Source organism: Moschus berezovskii, chromosome Y (assembly GCF_049115385.1).
Source record: "Moschus berezovskii isolate FMDL1 chromosome Y, NW_MosBer_1.0, whole genome shotgun sequence".
NCBI classification, from domain to species: Eukaryota; Metazoa; Chordata; class Mammalia; order Artiodactyla; family Moschidae; genus Moschus; species Moschus berezovskii.
Window position 1 is genome coordinate 72,178,797 of NC_142489.1, and position 23,089 is coordinate 72,201,885.

Sequence of the window (23,089 nt, forward strand, 5' to 3'; positions counted from 1 at the left end):
ATTACAAGAGGAGGAGGAGCGCTTGGGACAGCCAGAACAGGGATGTTGGGAACGTTTTGAAAGATTGTATGTTGCTCTAATTGGGCTTTATGTAAAGTCTCATCATCCAGTTTATATTCGTATAATGAGCACTAGCTTGTTGATGAATATGGAGGTTGCAGTTAGAATTGCCTTGAAATGAAACTGCTTTAATGAGGGTCCAAAAGCGTCAGAAATTTGTTGGACTATTTACTCCCCATCTTGTGGTTCGTTCAACATTTCCTTTAACCCGGTTTCAAATTTCTAAATCCAAACTGCCTTCACCAGGGAAACACGGATTCTATTCAGCCACTGTTTGGAGATGAGCCTTTATCTGCTGATGTGAAACCAAATGTCGTTGAACCTTAAATAAATGATGAAGTAAAGTAGAAAGGTGGTGGGGATTTCCAGCCGTTTCTTTCATAACCCCGCACTAACTGACCTCCCCAGGACCTAACAGTCACTCCGTCTGCTTGCCAAGGGTGTTCACCATGTCCCTGATCGGGCACCAGTTGTCACGGTCAGTGTAGACTGGGATCTGGGGACTGGAGTTGATGAGAAGGAAGCAGGGGACCCAAGGGTTGAGTGAAACAGGGTACTTTATTTGAAGAAACACGTGCATATATATCTTCAGTAAAATGATTACTCAGTCATTACAAACAATGAAATTTCACCAGTTGCAACAAAATGGATAGTCCTTTCCGTACAAAGTCACTGAAGAGAGTCACCGAAGGGAGTCACTGAAGTGAATCCAAGTAGGTGACTTTTCCCATGATCTCAGTCCTGAGAATTGTGTGCAGCTCTGATCGTTTCTGTTTTGCAGGAACTGATTAAGAACAGAGAGTCCTTGAGAAACAGCACACAAAGAAGACAACATATTGGATCCCTTAAAAGTGAATGCATCCTGACAGACCCAGACATCCTGGAATGCAAAATCAAGTAGGCCTTAGGAAACATCAGCAAGAAAAAGCTGTTGGAAGTAGTGAATATCCAGTTGAGTTATGTGTAATTCTAACAGACGATGCTGTGAAAATGCTTCAATTTGCAGGCAAACTTGGAAAACTCAGCAGTGGCCAAAGAACTGGAAAAGATCAGTTCATTCCAATCCCAAGAAAGCCAATGCGAAAGACTGTTTGAACTAATGCACAATAGCACTCATCTCACACAGTCAAAAAATAATGCCTGAATTCTCCAAGGATGGTTTCAGCAAATGAAGAATTTCCAGAGGTTCAAGCTGGATTAGGAAAGGCAGAGCAACCAGAAACTAAATTGCCAACACCCATTGTTTGATTGAAAAAGCAAGACAGTTCCAGAAAAACATCTATTTTTGCTTTAATGACTATGCCATAGTCATTGACTTGTGGAACATGAAAAACTGGAACATTCTTCAAGAGATGGGAATCCTAGGCCACCTGACCTGCTTCCTGAGAAATCTGTATGCAGGTCAAGGAGCAACAGTACCATGGACTTGGAAAAATAAACTGGTTCCAGAGTTGGGGAAAGTGGTACCTCAAGGCTCTATATTGTCACCAGTTTACTCAAACGCAGACTACATCATGTGAAATGCCAGGAAGGATGAAGCACAAGCTGGAATCAAGTTTGCTGGGAGAATTGTCAATAATCCCAGATATGCAGATGATACCACTCTCATGGCAGAAAGTGAAGAGAAAGTAAAAAGCCTCTTGATGAAAGTGAAAGAGAAGATTTGAATAGGTGGTTTAAAACTGACCATTCAATAAATGAAGATCATGACATCTGGTCCCACCACTTTATGGCAAATAGATCGGGAAACTGTGGAAACAGTGAGAGGCTTTGTTTCCTTGGGCTCCAAAATCACTGTAGATGATGACTGCAGCGCTGAAATTAAAAGACACTTGCTCCTTGGAAGAAAATCTGTGACAAATATAGACATTATTGAAAATCCACAGAAAATATTTTGCTAACAAATGGCCATCTAGTCAAATCTATGGTGTTTCCAGGAGTCATGTATGGCTGTGAATTTTGGACCATAAAGCTGAGCACTGGAAGAACTGATATTTTTGAACTATAGTATTTAAGAAGACTCATTAGAGTCCTGCACTGCATGGAGATTAAACCAGTCAGTCTTAAAGGAAATTGGTCATGAGTATTCAATGCAAGGACGGATGCTGAAACTGAAAACTCAATATTTTGTACACTTTTGTGAACAACTGACACTGTAAAAGACCCTGATCCTGGGAAAGATTGAAGACAGGAGAACTGGATGACAGAGAATCAGATGGTTGGAGAGCATCATAATTTTCCAAAGAATAGCAAGAGAGATACTGAATCACCACTTGATGGACATGTGTTTGAGCAAGCTCTGGGAGTTTAAGATGACCAGTGAAGACTGGCATGCTGTAGTCCATGGGGTCACAAAGTGTCAGATAAATGAGGGACGGAAATGAAGTGAACTGATTTGTGGTGGGCTGTTTGCATGAAGTGACCCTGGGACAGCGGGAGTATTGATGCCCATGGCAGCAGTTCAGGCTTAGGGACTAGGGAATAGCCGTGCTGATGAAGACGTCCCATTGCTCATGCCCAAAATCCTGACATGAATTCTTTCCTTTCTTTTTGTATTCTCCTTGGTTGTGGATAGCAAAGGAACAATGTGGGTCTGTCTGCACATGAGTGATGGTTCTCACAATCTCCTTGGAGTAGAATATCTGATATTGTCATGGTAATCTTTAAGGAGATATGCACCATGAGACATTCACAGGTACCCTTGATTTGAAGTGGGCAACCATGGATGTTCCCAAATCCAACCTTTAGCTGCATTTGTGGTATGCCAACTTCTCAGGTTAGCAGGGATCTTGAACTATAGGCAGATCTACCACATTCTGATGAGGGAAGCTGAAAGAGAGTGTTGACATTTAACAAGTTAGTGAGTCCTGGCCTGGAATCAAGCCCTCTTGGAGCATTTGGGAGAGGAATGCTGCTTTTTGTACAATGGAGGCATGAGCTGTGGGTCCAGGGAAGGCAGACTCCTCAGGGTGTAATCCGTGTGGGAGCTATGGGCATGAGTGGGCAGAAATAAAGTGAAGTGGTGACAAAAAGGGAGGCCACTGGACCTTTTTGACCTCACATTCAGTGCCTTGTTTCAGCAGAGGTCCTTTGGATCTGCGTGCACCTTCTTCATGATATTGTTTCAGACACAGGCATGTCACATTTTCTTTGCCCTTTTGGAGGTCCAGACATCAGATTGGTCTTTCCAAGCTACAGGGAGACAACCTTTAGGGGGGAAATGGAAACAGTTGCAAACAGACTATTACACAGTTGGGAGGAGCAGGATCACCTTGATCAGAAAGTCTTGGGCCTGATTGGGCACTGGGCCTGCCTCAAGAACCCAGTATCAACTAGGAATGGTTTTGAGAGGTGTAGGCTGAGATTCGTAGTTTCAAGTCAGTGCAGTCCCAATCCACTTGCTATTTCTTGTGTCATTCCTTGAATGAAAACACGTGAAATGGAATCATGCCAAAATGATTGCCACTGTGAAACAGTCAATGTGATGAGAGAATACATGACATGAGCACCCATCAATCAGCTGTTCACCACGAACAATTCAAGCCCACTGAACGTCTTTCCAAGTCAGTCCTTCTCACGAGTAAATCCCCAAATTTATAATCTTCCAGAATAAAGTGTAGAGATAGAACAGGACACTAACTTGAATGACAAGTTAGTGAAAGAAAACAACCAGAATATATAGAGGTACTTACCAAAGTCCATTACCCTGGAAAACAAAGCTATGACAATTTGCATATTATCATATGCAAATGTGAACATTTCCTTTTAGGGTTGTATGTATGTATGTGTGTGTGCCTACCAGCAGAAATGTGCATATGAGCTGTCAGAACTGGCCTGACTGAGAGAAGAAAAATGAATACCGAAAAAATGAACAAACTTATGTAAACTACATTAACTGTGGGAAAGCCAAAGCACTGATGCCAGGGAATCAAGCCCAGGGATGTCATCGAGAAAGGATGACATGCTGCTGGGCCCTGGATCACTAAGCAGAAAGGAACGGCAGGAAGAAAATATTCAGGGCCATACAGGGAGATGAAAAGGAGCAAGAAACAGAATGGGCAAGATTACCAGGCTCAGAGATGGGGTATGCACAGCCCCTACAAAGAGTTTTCTGTCCTTCCCCAGTACAGCAGTATTCTTTCTCCCACAGGACCAGGCACATGAGCACATCTTGCCGTTTTTCTAAGGTTTTAGAGACTGACGGCACTATAGCATAAGCAGCTGCTACCTGCAGAGTATGCCGGTTTGAAACATCCTTCTTTAAGGTCTTGGCAGAACGCCTGAATTCTCAGGACTCTGCAAAGCATGGCTTAGGATGATCCTCTAGCTACACGCAGCCCCGCAGCCCTGGGGTGACGGGGTAGGGTGGCATGTCTTCTCACCAGGAAGCAGGATGATAACAGAACCACTTTGAAGTGGCCTCTGTACAGGAAATGAACAGACTTCAATTCCTCTGACAATGATGAGTCAGGTCCCTTAGGTGGATGCTGACCATAGCATCTCTTATTTAGAGATGCTTTATCTGTAAATCTCTTTATATCGAGAGAATTTCATCTCTAAAAATGGAGTTCTCTGTATGTCACATCACCTATCCAGTTGCCAAATTGACTACTAGAAATATGGAATTCCTATTTTTCACATAGGCAAATCAGTGTCAATATTCATATCTGAAATATTAATTCTCTACACTTCACGTATGAATATTGCTGAAGATTTTCCCTCATGACATATAGAATTATCTGTATTTCACAGCTGATATGCTGGATGTTTTTTTTTCCTACAAGGAATGTGGAGTACTCTCTCTTGAACATGACCATCTGGTTGCGGATTTTCCTACATAAACAAAGGCAATCTCTGTGTTTCACTTCTTTACCATGAGGTACCAGGGGACTTGACCAGTTGTAGGAAAACCTTCAGGGCTTTCTAGAATTAATAATGAAAAAAACAAAAGATGTCCATTTCATCATACAGTTCTGGAACGTAAAAGCAGGAAGTCAAAGATACATGGAGTAACAGGCATATTTGGCTGTGGTGTTCAAAAAGAGGTGGGGCAAACAACAGCAATGCTTTGGCAAATAGACAGGGTAAAAATGGAAAGAGTGACAGTTTTCTAGGGCTCTAATATGACTGGGAACAGTGATTACAGCCATAAATATAAAAGACACCTTCTTCTGGGAAGAAATGTTTGGAGAAGCCTAGACACAGGTACTGAAAAGAAGAGACATCTCTTTGCCAACAAAGGTCCACATAGTCAGGACGATGGTTTTACCAGTACACATGTACGAATGTGCTAGTATCACTAGAAAGAAGGCTGAGTGCCAAAGAATTGAGGCTTTGCAACTGTGGTGATGAACATGGCTCTTGAGAGAACCTTGGACAGGAAGGAGACCAACCCCCTCAATTCTAAAAGAAACTAACCCTAAATATTCATTGGAAGGGCTGATGCTGATGCTGAAGTTCTAATACTTTGGCTACCTGGTATGAAGAAGTGATTCAGGGGAAAAAAACATGAGGTTCTTCCTTGTCTTTAAAAAAAGAAAAAGAAAATCATTGGCTTGATATGGGTAGATGGAGGGCAGGAGAAGATTGGGGCGACAGAGGGTGAGATGGTTGGACAGCATCACTTGACTCAATGAACATGAGTCTCAGCAAAGTGTTGGAGGCAGTAAAGGATAGGGAGGCCTGGAGTGATACAGTCCACAGTGTTACAAACAGTTGGACATGACTGAGTGACTGAATGTCAACAACTTTATTTCACATATATCAATCTAGATGATATTTTTGAACCTGGAACTTGGAATTTTCTATATGTCCATAGAAAAATTAGATATTCCTACATGAAATAAGGAATTTTCTCTGTTTCATTAATGAAATCTGCATGCAGAACTTCCCTCTGAAACTATAAGAGTTTCAATATTTCATGCATCAAAATCGGAATAAAAATACACTGACAAGAAATATGGATAGGAAAAATGACGAAATATTTTACATTTCAAATATGAAAATCTGGGGGTACATTTTCTAATACCAGAACACCTGACCTGCCTCTTGAGAAACCTGTATGCAGGTCAGGAAGCAACTGTTAGAACTGGACATGGAACAACAGACTGGTTCTAAATAGGAAAAGGAGTATGTCAAAGTTCTATATTGTCACCCTGCTTATTTAACTTATATGCAGAGTACATCATGAGGAACGCTGGGCTGGAAGAAGCACAAGCTGGAATCAAGATTGCCGGGAGAAATATCAATAACCTCAGATATGCAGATGACACCACCCTTATGGCAGAGAGTGAAGAGGAACTCAAAAGCCTCTTGATGAAAGTGAAAGAGGAGAGTGAAAATGTTGGCTTGAAGCTCAATATTCAGAAAACAAAGATCATGGCAACTGGTCCCATCACTTCGTGTGAAATAGATGGGAAAACAGTGGAATCAGTGTCAGACTTTATTTTTTGGGGCTCCAAAATCGCTGTAGATGCTGATTGCAGCCATGAAATTAAAAGACACTTACTCCTTGGAACGAAATTTATGACCAACCTAGATAGCATAGTAAAAAGCAGAGACATTACTTTGCCAACCAAAGTCTATCTAGTCAAGGCTATGGTTTTTCCAGTGGTCATGTATGGATGTGAGAGTTGGACTACGAAGAAAGCTGATGGCCAAAAAATTGATGCTTTTGAACTGTGGTGTTGGAGAAGATTCTTCTGAGTCCCTTGGACTGCAAGGAGATCCAAACAGTCCATTCTAAAGGAGATCAATCCTGAGTGTTCATTGTAGGGACTGATACAAAAGCTGAAATTCCAATACTTTGGCCACCTCATGCGAAGTGTTGACTCACTGGAAAAGACTCTGATGCTGGGAAATATTAGGGGCAGGAGGAGAAAGAGATGACAGAGTGTGAGATGGCTGGAAGTTATCATCGACTTGATGGACATGAGTTTGAGTGAACTCTGGGAGTTGGTGATGGACAGGGAGGCCTGGTGTGCTGTGATTCATGGGGTCACAAAGAGTCAGACACGACTGAGCAATTGAACTGAACTGATGGATGCACTATCGATTTTATGTTTCATATATTGAAATCTAGTATTACATGAAAGACGAAATTCTCAGTTTCACATATGAAACTCTACATGGAGATTTTATTCCATGAAATATGAAATTCCATATTTCACATATGAAAATCTGGGGATATCTGTATATCATATGAAAGTATGCACACAGAATATTTGGCATGAAATATGAAAATATTGACATGCAATTATCTTAATGTATTTCAGTTCAGTTAGGTTCAGTTCAGTCTCTCAGTCATGTCCGACTCTTTGCAACACATGAATCACAGCAGGCCAGGCTTCCCTGTCCATCACCACCTCCCAGAGTTCAATCACAAAGTGTAATTATAGTGTAATTTTCATATTTCCCATTTGAAAATCAATGTGTGGCTTTCATTCATGAATACAGAATATTGCGGATTTCATATTTGAAAAAAGACATTCATTTTACTATAAGAAATACAGAAACTTCTATCTGATTTGAGAAAATATGATTTTCATGCTGAGCTATAAAATTGTCTATATTCCACAGTAAAGTTCTTCCAACATGAAATATGGAATTCAGTATATTTCTCTTTGAAAATATGAGGATAGATTTGCTCATATGAATACATAGCCTCTGTTATTAATATTTGAAAACGTGTGTCAGAATTTTCACACATAAAACTGGAATTGTCTGTGATACAGAAATTAAGATCTGGGACAAGCAATCAAATATAGGATCAACTTATTTGTTGTATCACTGTCTGGTCCCTGATTTCCTTATTGAAATTTACATTTCTCTGTATTGCTCTTATAATATAAAGTCCTTGTGAAGATTTCACAACATGAAATACGTAATATTTATTTTTTTTTATTTCACTTAATTTAATTAGAGCCTGATTCAGTCAGTTCAGTTCAGTCGCTCAGTCGTGTCCGACTCTCCGCGACCCCATGAATCACAGCACGCCAGGCCTCCCTGTCCAACACCAACTCCCGGAGTACACTCAAACTCATGTCCACAGAGTCGGTGATGCCATCCAGCCATCTCATTCTCCGTCGTCCCCTTCTCCTCCCGCCCCCAACCTTTCCCAGCATCAGAGTCTTTTCCAGTGAGTCAACTCGTCGCATGAGGTGGCCAAAGTATTCGAGTTTCAGCTTTAGCATCAGTCCCTCCAATGAACATCCAGGATTGATCTCCTTTAGAATGGACTGGTTGGATCTCCTTGCAGTATAAGGGACTCTCAAGAGTCTTCTCCAACACCACAGTTCAAAAGCATCGATTCTTCGGCGATCAGCTTTCTTCACAGTCCAACTCTCACATCCATACATGACCACGGGAAAAACCATTGCCTTGACTAGACGGACCTTGGTCGGCAAAGTAATGTCTCTGCTTTTTAATATACTATCAAGGTTGGTCATAACTTTCCTGCCAAGGAGCAAGCGTCTTTTAATTTCATGGCTGCAATCAGCATCTGCAGTGATTTTGGAGCCCAAAAAAACAAAGTCTGACACTGTTTCCATTGTTTACTTTATATTTAAAAAAAAATACCTAAAGCAGTAAAAAAAAGAAATATGTAATCAACTATGTTTCACACCTGAAAATCTGGGTGCCATATTTCTACATGAAAATATGTACATTGCTATAGTAACAATTGGATTTCTAGATTTTGGATTTCCCACATGCACTATGGAAATCTGTATATTTCACATACGAAAAAGTGGATGTCATTTTCCCTGCATGAAATATGGAATCATCCCTATTTCTCATTTGAAAATTTGAGCGAAAGATTTCTCACATGAAATAAGGAATCTCTGTAATGCATTCAGGAAAATATGGGTGCAGATAGTCTCATGTGCATTTTGGAATCCTCTAAATCTCACGTATAAAATCAAGGCACATATTTTCCTACATGAAATATAGTGTTCTTTATATTTCATATTTCACCATTTAGGTGTAGCTATCTCTAGCTGATATATGGAATTCTCTATATCCCACAATTTAGATCTGCAAGCAGATTTACCTGCGTGCACTATGGAATACTCTATATTTCACATTTGAAATCTGTCCACACATTATCTACATGATATATAACATACACTCTATATCACATAGAAAAATATCTGCTGAAATTTTCCTAGATGAAGACTGAAATTTATGTACATCACATATGAAAAACCATTTCCGCATGAAATGTAGGATTCTGTACATTTCAGACACCAAAATCAGTGCAGGCATAGTCCTACATAAAATATGGAATTCTGTATATTTCACATCTGAAAAAATAATGGTGACAATTTTACTCAATTAAATATCAAACTGTATATGTTACATATGAAAATCTTGATGCTGATTTTAGTATACAATACAGTGAATTTTCTGGCATTTCACAATATAAGCATCCGGATGCTACTTTTCTTACCCGAAACGTGGATTTCTCTATATATCATATATGAAAATCTGGGTGGTAATTTTCTTAGATGAAACATGGCATTAATTATATTTCACATATGAGAAACTTGGCTTTGTTTTTCTCTCTTTTTTATACATGTTTTATCATATTTTTTATTTTCATTTTTAATTTTAGTCAGTTCAGTTCAGTCGTTCAGTCATGTCCCACCCTGCGACCCGATGAATCACAGCACACCAGGCCTCCCTGTCCAACACCAATTCCCAGAATTCACACAAACTCACGTCCATCGAGTCGATGATGCTATCCAGCCATCTCTTTCTCTGTCATCCTTGTCTCCTCCTGCCCCCAGTGCCTCCCAGCATCAGAGTCTTTTCCAGTGAGTCAACTCATCGCATGAGGTGGCCAAAGTATTGCAGTTTCAGCTTTAGCCTCAGTCCTTCCAATGAACACCCAGGATTGATCTTCTTTAGAATGGACTGGTTGGATCTCCTTGTAGTATAAGGGACTCTCAAGAGTCTTCTCCAGCACCACAGTTCAAAAGCATCAATTCTTCGACGATCAGCTTTCTTCACAGTCCAACTCTCACATCCATACATGACCACTAGTTCCTTTTATATTACTGTATTGATTTTGCCATATAATGACATGAATCTGCCCTGGGTCTACATGTGTTCCCCATTTTGAACCCTGTCCTACATCCCTCCCCAAGTCATCCCTCTCGGTCATCCCAGTGCACCACCCCCGAGCATCCTGTATCATGCTATTTTTCTTACCCAAAGTGTAGAGTTCCCTACATATCATATACGAAAATCTGGGTGGTGATTTTCTTAAATGAAATACGGAATTATCTATATTTCACATATGAAAACCTTGGCATTGGTTTTCTTAAGATACAGAGAATCGTTAGGGAATTGAAATCATCTCTATTTTACAGAGAAAATCTGGCCATCACTCTTTCTTCAAGAGATATGGAATTCTTGGTATTTCTCAAAGATATATCAACAGAACCAATTTTCATCCTGAAATACGGAATTCTCTGTATTTCCTGTGTCAAAATCTTGGTTAATCCTCCTTCATGGAAGTAGGGCTTCTCTATATTTCACAGTTGAAGATCAGAAATGAGATTTTCCTGTAAGAAATATGGAAATCTCTATATTTCATAAGAACCGCTGGGTCTTCAGCTACTGAAACACCTGCCTCCCCTATTTGCACTTTGACACTGTTGCTCATGAAAACAGCTTCCATGTATTCTATGCTTGTGTTGATCAGAGATGGGCATCTGGCTCACTGTGACCAGATTGCTCCTGAGGAAATGCCTTTAGCCTTCATTTGATTGGTTCTTGAAGTGTTTCGAAGGTCAGAGTGTAGAACCAGGCCCTCCCCACCAACATACTACACATGGGTGATGACATAAGGACTGCCTGTGTGCCTCACCTTCCCTTCTGGAAGTGTTGGCAAGTAATCAATTGGTGGGGAGTGACTGAAGCCAGTGGGCCCGCTGTGCCAGTCAGTTGCTTTGATTCCAGGCCCACCTCTTTCACAAACCTGAAACATGGCCAGGGCCACAAGGAGAGGAAGACCAGAAGAAGTCTGGAGTGCCCCTGAGAGCTTTAATCTTCTTACTTGTGAGACTGGTTTTCAGGCCGCATGGGCCATGCTAACTGCTGGCTTGGTGGGGCCATCAGGGACGTTACAGGGAGGGGGGCAGGGGACACCAGGCAAGGAGGGCACCCTCTTCAGATTGGAGGTGGTGGAGGAAGGCAAAACTTTGCAGGAAGGAGAGATGGCGGGGTTCTGGCAAGACCTCCAACCGCTGGTGGAAGACATGATGGAGGAGGTGAAGCTGCTGTCGGTTGTGGAGGAACAGGAGCTGGTGTCCTTTCAAGAGTGTGAGGAGAACCTAAAGGAGCAGGACCAGGAACATCCAAGACATGGAGCTCCGAGGAATTAGCCCACTCTGCCCCCACTTCGGGTGCTGGAGGCATTGGCTTTCCCACAGGTAGAGCTGAGCTGTGGGGGTGAAACTTACCGCAGGGCCTACTTTCCGCTCAGGTCTAAGAACCTTCAGAGGAAAAGGGTCGCCTGTCTGGGAGAAGTGGCATCATCCAGGGCATTCCTGACTCCTTTGGCAAAGTCATATCCTTACTACCGCTTCTTAGGGTCGGTTGTTCAGGAGGAGAGAAGGAGCAGGAGCAGGAGGAAGAATGTGTGTGAGGGCACAGGGAAACACATGGGATGGAGGGAAGTGGGGACTGGGAGGAGTGGTGTGCTCCAACGTCAAGTGCCAGCAAAGCCAGGCCAGATCTCCACTGTGTGTGTCTGATCCATGACTCTGGGTGACTCCTTTCGGCCTGCATCTGAATGAAAGTGGTACCCTGGAGCTGGAACTCTGTGTGACTAGAGACAGTGTGCCAGAACATCATTCTCAAAGCCTTATTATTGTAATTGTAGATTATCTGGGAAAGCAACAGAGACATTCAGAGTCCAATAACCCATCCTGTTCATTTAGAGCCCCTGTATTTGTCCCAGTTAGTGCAGTGTAAAAGTAGGACATTGTCCACTCACCTAAGGTGGAGCAGAAAGGAGCTACTCTTTTCATCCCTTGTTAGGGCCACACCACTCCAGACATATCCGAATGCCGTATGGTGAAGACAGGGAGAAGGTGAGAGTCCTAGGGATCTCTTGCCAAACACACTAGCTCTCTCTCACACACACACGTGTGCACAAACAGAGGATACACGGGCCTGCAGACAAGGCCTGCTACAGGGACTACAGACACTGATGTTTTAAGTAGTGACATGCCACTACGCAGCACACACAGACCAGGCAGATCAGAAACCATAAGTCACAGAACCTCCCTCAGTGGAAGTAGAGAAGGAACCTGGAGGACCATGGGGAACATAGAACTATGAGCGTATTTGATGGTATGCCAGGGGATGGAGATGTCAGTGGCGTCGTCTAGCAAGCAGGAATGCCCACATCCTTTGATGATACCTGTTCCATTTACTTGCTTTTGTACTTGTACTGGCTCCTTGACCTAAAGCAGTTTATGAACCACCCCCAGATGTATCTCATGATCAGTGACCAAGATAAAGACTTCCTTATGGACATGTTTAATTTGAAGGTGAATGAGGAAGGCTGAAGACAGGTGGATGAGGGTGCTGGGCAGGGAAGGTGGGAGAAGGGGCGTATCATATTATCTGTGCATGTGCAGCGTGAGTGTTTGGAGAAGAGAAGCAGAACGCTTTGATGCCTTCCTGGCATGCAAGCCGAGGACCCTAGAAGCTTGCACCTTTTCCCTCCTCCTGGTCCTGGCATATGCAGGAACTAGTCCATCCCCAGTCCAACTGCAACCTGATATTTTCCTTTTGTGACAGCCCTTACTTCTGGAATGCAGTCATCATGAAGGAGTACTACCATGACATCACTGGTATGATGTGGCTCCCAGTCATTGTGGGTGGGTGGTGGAAAGAGTGGATGCTCCTCCTGTGTGAACCTTCCCTGTCCCACTTGTCCACTCCCAGGGTATAGGGTATATCATTTCACTCCAGTCCACTTTTTCTGGGATTATGGATGGGGAGCTCCTAGCCTCAGTCTGGACACCAGCAGCCTTTACTTCCTCAACTGGTTGTCAAACCACAACTGACCAGGATTGATCAGGATTGCAGAGGTGGTATCCCTCTGGGCCTTCTGCAGAATTGGAGATGGATATTGGAGTTCTTGTCTACACATGAGAGGGTTTGGGGCTTCTTCAGACGTGTTCTGACATTTTTTATGTTGCCAGCAGTATATCTTCGATGACTGTTGATCGATCCCCTGCAGTACTACCCCTGGGAGGAAAGCCCTACCATAATGGTACCTGAGAGGAAAACAGGTTTTGAGGGAAACAGGAGGTGGTCCCTGAAGTCCCAGACTTGTAGAGTCTGGGACACTCTCCTTTCCCAAATGGGGAAGCTAGGCTCATGCAGGATGGCTGCCGAGCCTGGATTCGGATCATGAAGGTAGATAGTGACAGTCCGAGTTGGGGGTCTTGGGGACTTCCTGTGTCCAAATCTCACTCAAAGTATCTGTAGGTATAACATGTGAATCCTAGGTGATCCTGATGCAGGCAGGGAGAATTAAGCACCTTTGTCAGAATCAGTATTCCCCAGGTCCTGCCAACCTACGGCCTCCTGCCGCTCATTGAGTTTGAGATTACCTTGGCTCTTCTCTGCTGCCCCTCCTCCTGGGAAAGCCTAGCTGTCAGAAGCGGTTCCTCTCTGGTGTACCATTAAATTTTGTTTTGTTCTGTTTTAATTAATTTATTTAAGTGAAGGCTAATTATTTTACAATATTGTAGTGCTTATTTCCATATATTCATGGAAATCTGCCACGGGTGCACATGTGTCCCACATCCTGAACCCCCCTCCCACCTTCTTCCCCATTCCACCCACAAGCATTGTCCCAGTGCACCGGTGCAGGGAACCCTGTCTCATGAATCAAACAGAGACTGGAAAGCTGTTTCACATATGGTAATATCCATGTTTCAAAATTATCATCTCCCTCAGAATCCAAAAGTCTGTCCTTTACCTATGAGTCCCTTTTGCTCTCTCACACATAGGGTCATTGTTATCACCTTTCTAAATTCCATTTATAGGCATTACTATACTGTAGTGAAAAGCAGAGACATTACTTTGCCAAACAAGGTCTGTCTAGTCAAGGCTATGGTTTTTCCCATGGTCATGTATGGATGTGAGAGTTGGACTGTGAAGAAAGCTGATCACCGAAGAATTGATGCTTTTGAACTGTGCTACTGGAGAAGACTCTTGAGACTCCCTTGGACTGCAAGGAAATCCAACCAGTCCATTCTAAAAGAGATCAATCCTGGATATTCATTGGAAGGACTTATGCTAAAGCTGAAACTCCAATACTTTGGCCACCTCATGTGACGAGTAGATGCACTGGAAAAAAGTCTGATGCTGGGAGGGATTGGGGGTAGGAGGAGACGGGGATGACAGAGAATGAGATGGCTGGATGGCATCACCGACTCGATGGACATGGGTTTGAGTGAACTCCGGGAGTTGGTGATGGACAGGGAGGCCGGGCATGCTGTGGTTCATTGGGTCGCAAATATCTGGACATGACTAAGCGACTGAACTGAACTGAACTAATACTGTAGTGGTGTTTTTCATTCTGACTTACTTCACTGTATAATAGGTTCTGGTTTCATCCACCTCATTAGACCTGATTCAAATGTTTTAAACAGCCAAATAATATTCCATTGTGTATATGTACCAAGTTTCCTTACCCATTCATGTACCGATGGACATCTAGGTTGGTTCCATATCCTAGCTATTGTAAACAGTGCTGCATTGAACATTGGGGTGTACATGTCTCTTTCAATTCTGATTTCCTCGGTGTGTATTATGCCCAGAGGTGGGATTACTGAGTTATATGGCAGGTTTATTTCCAGGGTTTTAAGGAATCACCACACCATTCTCCATACTGGTTGTACTAGTTTGCATTCCCTCCAACAGTGTAAGAGGGTTCCCCTTTCTCCGTACCCTCTCCAGCATTTATCGTTTGTAGACTTTTTGATAGCAGGCATTGTGACTGGTGTGAGATGGTACCTCATTGTGGTTCAGATTTGCATTTCTCTGGTAATGAGGTATACTGAGTATATTTTCATGTGTTTTTTAGGTGTCTGTAATGTCTTCTTAGGAGAACAATCTGTTTAGCTCTTTGGCCCACTTTTTGAATGTGTCGTTTATTTTTCTAGAATTGAGCCAAAAGTGTTGCATGTATATTTTTAAAGTTAATTCTTTGCCAGTTGTTCAGTTTCCTATATTTTCTCCCATTCGATTTCTTCATTGTGCAAAAGCTTTTAAATTTACTTCATTCCTATTTATTTTTCTTTTATTTACATTACTTTGGGAGGTTGTTGATAGACTATCCTGCTGTGATTTATATCAGAAAATGTTTGGCCTTCGTGTTCCTCTAGCAGTTTTGGAGTTTCTCGTCTTACATGTAGATCTTTAATACATTCTGTGTTTATTTATTTATTTTTTAATTTATTTTATTGGAGGCAAATTACCTTACATTAATATATTGGTTGATTTTGCCATACCTTAAGACGAATCCGCCTCGGATGTACATGTGTTCCCTTTCTGGAACCCCCCTCCCACCTCCCTCTTCACCATATCCTCCCTCCAGGTCAACCCCGTGCACCAGCCCCAAGCATACTGTATCATGCGTCAAACCTGGACTGGTGATTCATTTCACGTATGATAATATACATGCTACAATGCCGTTCTCCCCAAACATCCCATCTTCACCCTCTTCCACAGAGTCCCAAAGACAGATCTATACATCTGTGTCTCTTTTGCTGTCTCGTATACAGGGTTAAGGTTACCATCTTTCTAAATTCCATATATATGCATTAGTATACTGTATTGATATTTTTCTTTCTGGCTTACTTCACTCTGTATAATAGGCTCCAGTTTCATCCACCTCATTAAAACTGATTCCAATGCATTCTTTTTGATGGCTGAAAAATACTCCATTGTGTATATGTACCAAAGCTTTCTTATCTATTCTTCTGCAGATGGACATCTAGGTTGCTTCCATGTCCTGGCTATTATAAACAGTGCTGCAATGAACATTGGAGTACATGTGTCTCTTTCAATTCTGGTTTCCTCAGTGTATATGCCCAGGAGTGCGATCGCTATATCATAGGGCAGTTCTACTTCCAGATTTTTTAAGGAATCTCCACACCTTTCTCCATAGTGGCTGTACTAATTTGCATTTCCACCAACAGTGAAAGAGGGTTCCCTTTTCTCCACACCCTCTCCAGCATATATTGCTTGTAGACTTTTGGATAGCAGCCATTCTGACTGGTGTGAAATGGTATCTCATTGTGGTTTTGATGTGCATTTCTCTGATTATAAGGGATGTTGAACATTTTTTCATATGTTTGTTAGCGATCTTTATGTCTTCTTTGGAGAAAGGGTCTGTTTAGTTCTCTGGACCATTTCTTGATTGGGTCATTTATTTTTCTGGAACTGAGCTTCAGGAGCTGCTTGTATATTTTGGAGATTAATCCTTTATCAGTTGCTTCATTTTGATTATTTTCTCCCATTCTGAAGGCTGTCTTTTCACCTTGCTTATAGTTTCCTTTGCTGTGCAGAAGCTTTTGATTTTAATTAGGTCCCATTTGTTTATTTTTGCTTTTATTTCCAATATTCTGGGAGGTGGGTCTTGGAGGATCCTGCTGTGATTTATGTCAGAGAGTGTTTTGCCTACGTTCTCCTCTAGGAGTTTTATAGAATCTGGTCTAACATTTAGCTCTCTAATCCATTTTGAGTTTATTTTAGTTTATGGTGTTAGGGAGTGTTCTAGTTTCATTCTTTCACAAGTGGCTGACCAGTTTTCCCAGCACCACTTGTTAAAGAGACTGTATTTTCTCCATTTTATATTCTTGCCTCCTTTGTCGAAGATAAGGTGTCCATAGGTGTGTGGATTTATCTCTGGGCTTTCTATTTTGTTCCATTGATCTATATTTCTGTCTTTATGCCAGTACCATACTGTCTTGATGACTGTGGCTTTGTAGTAGAGCCTGAAATCCTGCAGGTTAATTCCTCCAGTTCCATTCTTCTTCTTCAAGATTGCTTTGGCTATTCGAGGTTTTTTGTATTTCCATACAAATTGTGAGATTATTTTTTCTAGTTCTGTGAAAAATATCGTTCGTAGCTTGATAAGGATTCCATTGAATGTATAAATTACTTTGGTTAATGTACTCATTTTCAAAATATTTATTCTTCCAATCCACAAACACGGGTATATTTCTCTATTAGTGTCCTCTTTAATTACTTTCAGTAGTGTTTTATAGTTTTCTATGTACAAGTTTTTTGTTTCCTTAGGTGGATATATTCCTAAGTATTTAATTTTTTCGTTGCAACAGTGAATGGAATAGTTTTCTTAATTTCTCTTTCTATTTTCTCATTATTAGTGTATAGAATTGCAAGGGATTTCAGTGTGTTGATTTTATACCACGCAACTTTACTGTATTCATTGATTAGCTCTAACAGTTTTCTGGTAGAATCTTTAGGGTTTTCTGTGTAGCGGATCATGTCATCAACTAACAGTGAAAGTTTTATTTCTTCTTTTCCAATCTGTATTCTTTTATGTCTTTTTCTGCTCTGATTGCTGTAGCCAAAACTTCCAGAACTATGTTGAACAGTAGTGGTGAGAGTGGGCACTCTGTCTTGTTCCTGACTTTCGGGGAAATGCTTTCAGTTTTTCACCATTGAGGATAATGTTTGCTCTGGGTTTGTCATATATAGCTTTTATTATGTTGAGATATGTCCCTTCTATTCCCACAAAAAACAGTTTGCTTTTTGTATTTTCTCAAAGGCTTTCTCTGCATCTATTGAGATAATTATATGCTTTTTATTTTTCAGTTTGTTAATGTGGTTTTTACGTTGATTGATTTTCGGATATTGAAGAATCCTTGCATTCCTGGGATAAAGCCCACTTGGTCATGATGTATGATCTTCTTAATATTTTGTTGTATTCTGATTGCAAGAATTTTGTTAAGGATGTTTGCATCTATGTTCATCAGTGATATTGGCCTGTAGTTTTCTTCTTTGTGGGATCTTTACCATGTTTTGGAATTAGGGTGATGGTGGCCTCATAGAATGAGTTTGGAAGTTTCCCTTCTTCAGCAATTTTCTGGAAGAGTTTGAGTAGAATAGGTGTTAGCTCTTCTCTAATATTTTGGTAGAATTCAGCTGTGAAGCCGTCTGGACCTGGGCTTTTATTTGCTGGAAGATTTCTGATTACTTCCTCTAGTTCGGTGCTTGTGATGAGTCTCTACAGATTTTCTATTTCTTCCTGGTTCAGTTTTGGCAAGGTGTACATTTCTAGGAATTTGTCCATTACTTCCAAGTTATTCATTTTATTGCCATATAATTGCTATTAGTATTCTCTAATAATTCTTTGTATTTCTGTGTTGTCGGTTGTGATCTCTCCATTTTCATTTCTAATTTTACTGATTTGGTTCTTCATCCTTTGTTTCTTGATGAGTCTAGCTAGTGGTTTGTCAATTTTATTTACCTTCTCAAAGAACCAGCTTTTGGCTTTGTTGATTTTGGCTATGGTCTCTTTTGTTTCTTTTGCATTTATCTCTGCCCTAATTTTTACTATTTCTTTCCTTCTATTAACGCTGAGGTTCTTAAATTCTTCCTTTTCTAGTTTCTTTAGATGTAGAGTTAGGTTATTTAGTTGACTTTCTTCTTGTTTCTTGAGGTGTGCCTGTATTTCTATGAACTTCCCCCTGAGCACTGCTTTTAAAGTGCCCCAGAGGTTTTGGGTTGTTTTGTTTTCATTTTCATTCATTTCTATGCATATTTTGATTTCTCTTTTGATTTCTTCTATGATTTGTTCATTATTCAGCAGCGTGTTGTTCAGCATCCATATGTTGGCATTTTTAATAGTTTTTCTCCTGTAATTGAGATCTAATCTTACTGCATTGTGGTCAGAAAAGATGCTTGGAATGATTTCATTTTTTTTAAATTTACCCAGGCTAGAGTTATGGCCCAGGATGTGATCTATCCTGGAAACGGTTCCATGTGCACTTGAGAAAAAGGTGAAATTCATTGTTTTGGGGTAAAATGTCCTATAGAGATCTATTAGGACTAACTGGTCTATTGTATCATTTAAAGTTTGTGTTTCCTTGTTAATTTTCTGTTTAGTTGATCTATTCATAGGTGTAAGTGGGGTATTAAAGTGTCCCACTATTATTGTGTTATTGTTAATTTCCCCTTTCATACTTGTTAGTAAATGTCTTACATATTGCGGTGCTCCTATGTTGGGTGCATAAATATTTTTAATTGTTATAACTTCTTCTTGGATTGATCCTTTGATCCATATGTAGTTTCCTTCTTTGTCTCTTTTCACAGCCTTTGTTTTAAAATCTATTTTATCTGATATGAGTATTGCTACTCCTGCTTTTTTTGGTCCCTATTTGCATGGAATAACTTTTCTCAGCCCTTCACTTTCAGTCTGTATGTGTCCCTCGATTTGAGGTGGGTCTCTTGTAGACAAAATATATGGGGATCTTGTCTTTGTATCCATTCAACCAGCCTTTGTCTTTTGGTTGGGGCATTCAACCGATTTACATTTAAGGTGATTATTGATAAGTATGATCCCGTTGCCATTTTCTTTATTGTTTTGGGTTCAAGTATATATACCCTTTCTGTGTTTCCTGTCTAGAGAAGATCGTTTAGTATTTGTTGGAGAGCTGGTTTGGTGATGCTGAATTATCTCAGCTTTTGCTTGTCTGTAAAGCTTTTGACCTCTCCTTCATATTTGAATGAGATCCTTCCTGGGTATAGTAATCTGGGCTGTAGGTTACTTTCTTTCCTCACCTTAAATATGTCTTGCCATTCCTTCCTGGCCTGAAGAGTTTCTGCTGAAAGATCAGCTGTTATCCTTATGGGAATTCCCTTGAGTGTTATTTGTTGTTTTTCCCTTGCTGCTTTTAATATTCATTCTTTGCATTGATCTTTGTTAATTAGATTAATATATGCCTTGGCATTTTTCGCCTTGGGTTTATCCTCTCTGGGTTTCTTCAACTTGGGTGATTATTTCCTTCCCCATTTTAGGGAAGTTTTCAACTATTATCTCCTCAAGTATCTCCTTATGGTCATTCTTTTTTGTCTTCTTCTTCTAAGAGTCATATGATTTGAATGTTCGGGCGTTTAACATTGTCCCAGAGGTCTCTGAGATTGTCCTCATTTCTTTTAATTTGCTTTTCTTTATTCCTCTGTTTAATTTATTTCTACCACTCTATCTTCTATCTCACTTTTCCTCTCTTCTGCCTTCTTTATTCTATTGTGGTTCCCTCCAGAGTTTTTTTTTTTTGTCTCATATATCACATTATTCATTGTATATTGACTCTTTTTATTTCTTCTAGATCCTTGTTAAACCTTTCTTCCATCTTCTCGATTCTTGTCTCCAGGTTTTTTACCTGTAACTCCAATTTGTTTTCAAGATTTTGGATCATTTTCATTATCATTATTGGTAATTCTTTATCAGGTAGATTCCCTATCTCTTCCTCTTTTATTTGAGTTGGTGAGCATTTATCCTGATCCTTTACTTGCTGGGCATTTCTCTGCCTCTTCATGGTGCTTATATTGCTGTGTTTGGGGTAGCTTTTCCGTCTTCTGGTAGTTTGTGGATTTCTCTTTATTGTGGATTTTCCTCGCTGTGGGTGGCATTGGACAGGTGGCTTTTCAAGGTTCCCTGCTTAGCAACGCTTACGTTGGTGTTCTGGTGGGTGAAGCTCTATTTCTTCTCTCTGGAGTGTAATGAAGTGTCCAGTAATGATTTATTAGATGTCGATGGGTTTGGAATTATTTTGAGCAAACTGTATATTGAACTCAGGGCTATTTTCCTGTGTTGCTGGAGAATTTTTTTTGGTATCTCTTGCTCTGGAACTTGTTGACACTTGGGTAGTGCTTGGTTTCAGTGTAGGTATGGAGGCGTTCGATGAGCTCCTATGGATTAATATTCCCTGAAGTCAGGAGTTCTCTGCTGTTCTCAGGATTTGGACTTAAGCCTCCTGCCTCTAGTTTTCAGTCTTATTCTTGCAGTAGCCTCAAGACTTCTCCATCTGCCACTTCCAAGGCAGTTCCCTCTGTTTTAGCTTCTTCAGTTTGCTGGTCTCTTCAATGTCTGATTTCCGATATGACACAAGGGGGCGGTGGTGAATACATTTTTGGCTCACTTGTTCAGTCATGCTGTGGGGAGGGAGGAACGCTGCAAACAAATATCACTGACGTCTGTGGGGAGTGCTTGCAGTGTCTCAGCCACACTGTGTTTGTCCCCACTCACAGTGTGTGTGCTTTCCCTGTTTATACTGGTTAGGCTCTAGGTTGCTCTGCCAGGAAGAGTCTGAAGACTTCCCTGGGTTGTATGCATTTCCCAGGTCTAAGCCCCTCAGGTTCAGGTACTCGGGCACTCCTCAAAGGCTCAGACTTGGTTGGACCTGCGTTTTGTGCCCTTCTCTGAGCAGCTCAGGTGACCAGATATTTGGCGAGTGTGGTCACTGTGACTTATCTCCTCCCCAGTCCCTGCCCCTGTGTTTTCTGAGTGTAAAACCGGCGTACCTTCTCAGGTGGATGTCGACTGGCCTGAATCCCAGGAAGTCTTGTTTAGCAATGAAGCCTGCCTGCAGTTTGGTATCAGATGCCTCTCTGAGGGGGCGATTGCCCCCTTCTGGCTCTGGCTGTCCTACCCTGCTTGTCTTGGCAGGGATAGACCATCCACAGCTGGCTAGCTCTGCTCAGTCCGTTGTTCAGTGAGCATGTCTGCTGCTGCTGCTGCTAAGTCACTTCAGTCGTGTCCGACTCTGTGTGACCCCATAGACAGAAGCCCACCAGGCTCCCCCATCCCTGGGATTCTCCAGGCATGTCTAGCAGTGTCTTAAGTTAGGGCTTTTCGCCTTTTCACAGGGTATGTATCCCACAGTCTGCTTTGGTATTTAAAGTTAGTTCCCTGAGATTGCCTTCGGGGCATTCAGGCCCAATCTTTACCCTAAGCAATGCAACCTGTGCCACCCTGCCCAGCCCCTCTTTTCTAGTGGGGATGCGGGCGTCCGCGCTGCTTCTCCACTGGGAGTTACCATTGGAAATATACTCTGTGGGTTTAAATTATTTACTTATTTTTCCTCCCGGTTATGTTGCCCTCTGAGCTTCCAAGTCTTGCCACAGACTGGCCAGTGAGTGTTTCCTGGTGTATGGAAACTTCTCTCTCTCTCTCTTTTTTTTTTTTTTTAAGTCTACCTTCCCCGGACAGATCTCCATCCCTACCTCTTTTGTCTCTCTTTTTATATTTTATTTTACTTCCTACCTCCTTTTGAAGACAATGAGCTGCTTTTCTGGGTTCCTGATGTCTCTGCCAACATTTAGAAGTTGTCTTGTGGAATTTACTCAGCGTCCAAATGTTCTTTTGATGAATTTCGGGGGGTTGAGGGAGTGGTCTCCCCATCCTATTCCTCTGCCATCTTCGTCCCTCTGCTGTTTTAACATATTTTAAAGGAGTGGTTCCAGAACGTTGATCTCTCATCTGTAAAAGAGAAAAAAGCTCCTTTCACCAGGAGGTGTCCCTCCCTACTCTAGAAGTGGGTGGAGACAGATTTTCCAACAAAGCTTTCCTTCCGTGTTTGAACTTAGTCTGTTCCTTACCAGCAAAGCCGTGTTACTGGTCCCTCCCGGTTATACCACTGAGGCAGGGTGGAGATACACCAGGGGTAGACCTGATGGCATCGCAGACTGTTTTCTAGTTACTTATCAACAAGACCTTTGTTTGATTTTCACTTTAGTCAGATACCACCCAGAGTGTAACACAGTAGCTTTCAGAATGTTTCTCAAACTAGGACTACTAGGGGAGGCATCCATCTAATGTGTACCTGTGCACATTCCTGAGTAGTCATGACCACAATAGAAGCAGTGAGTCATAAAGGAATGATCAAGAACCAAGAAGTCCCATCTGAGTTTCACCACGCTAGTATGTTTGAAATCAAGAGGTGGTAGAGGGTTGGCCAGCAAG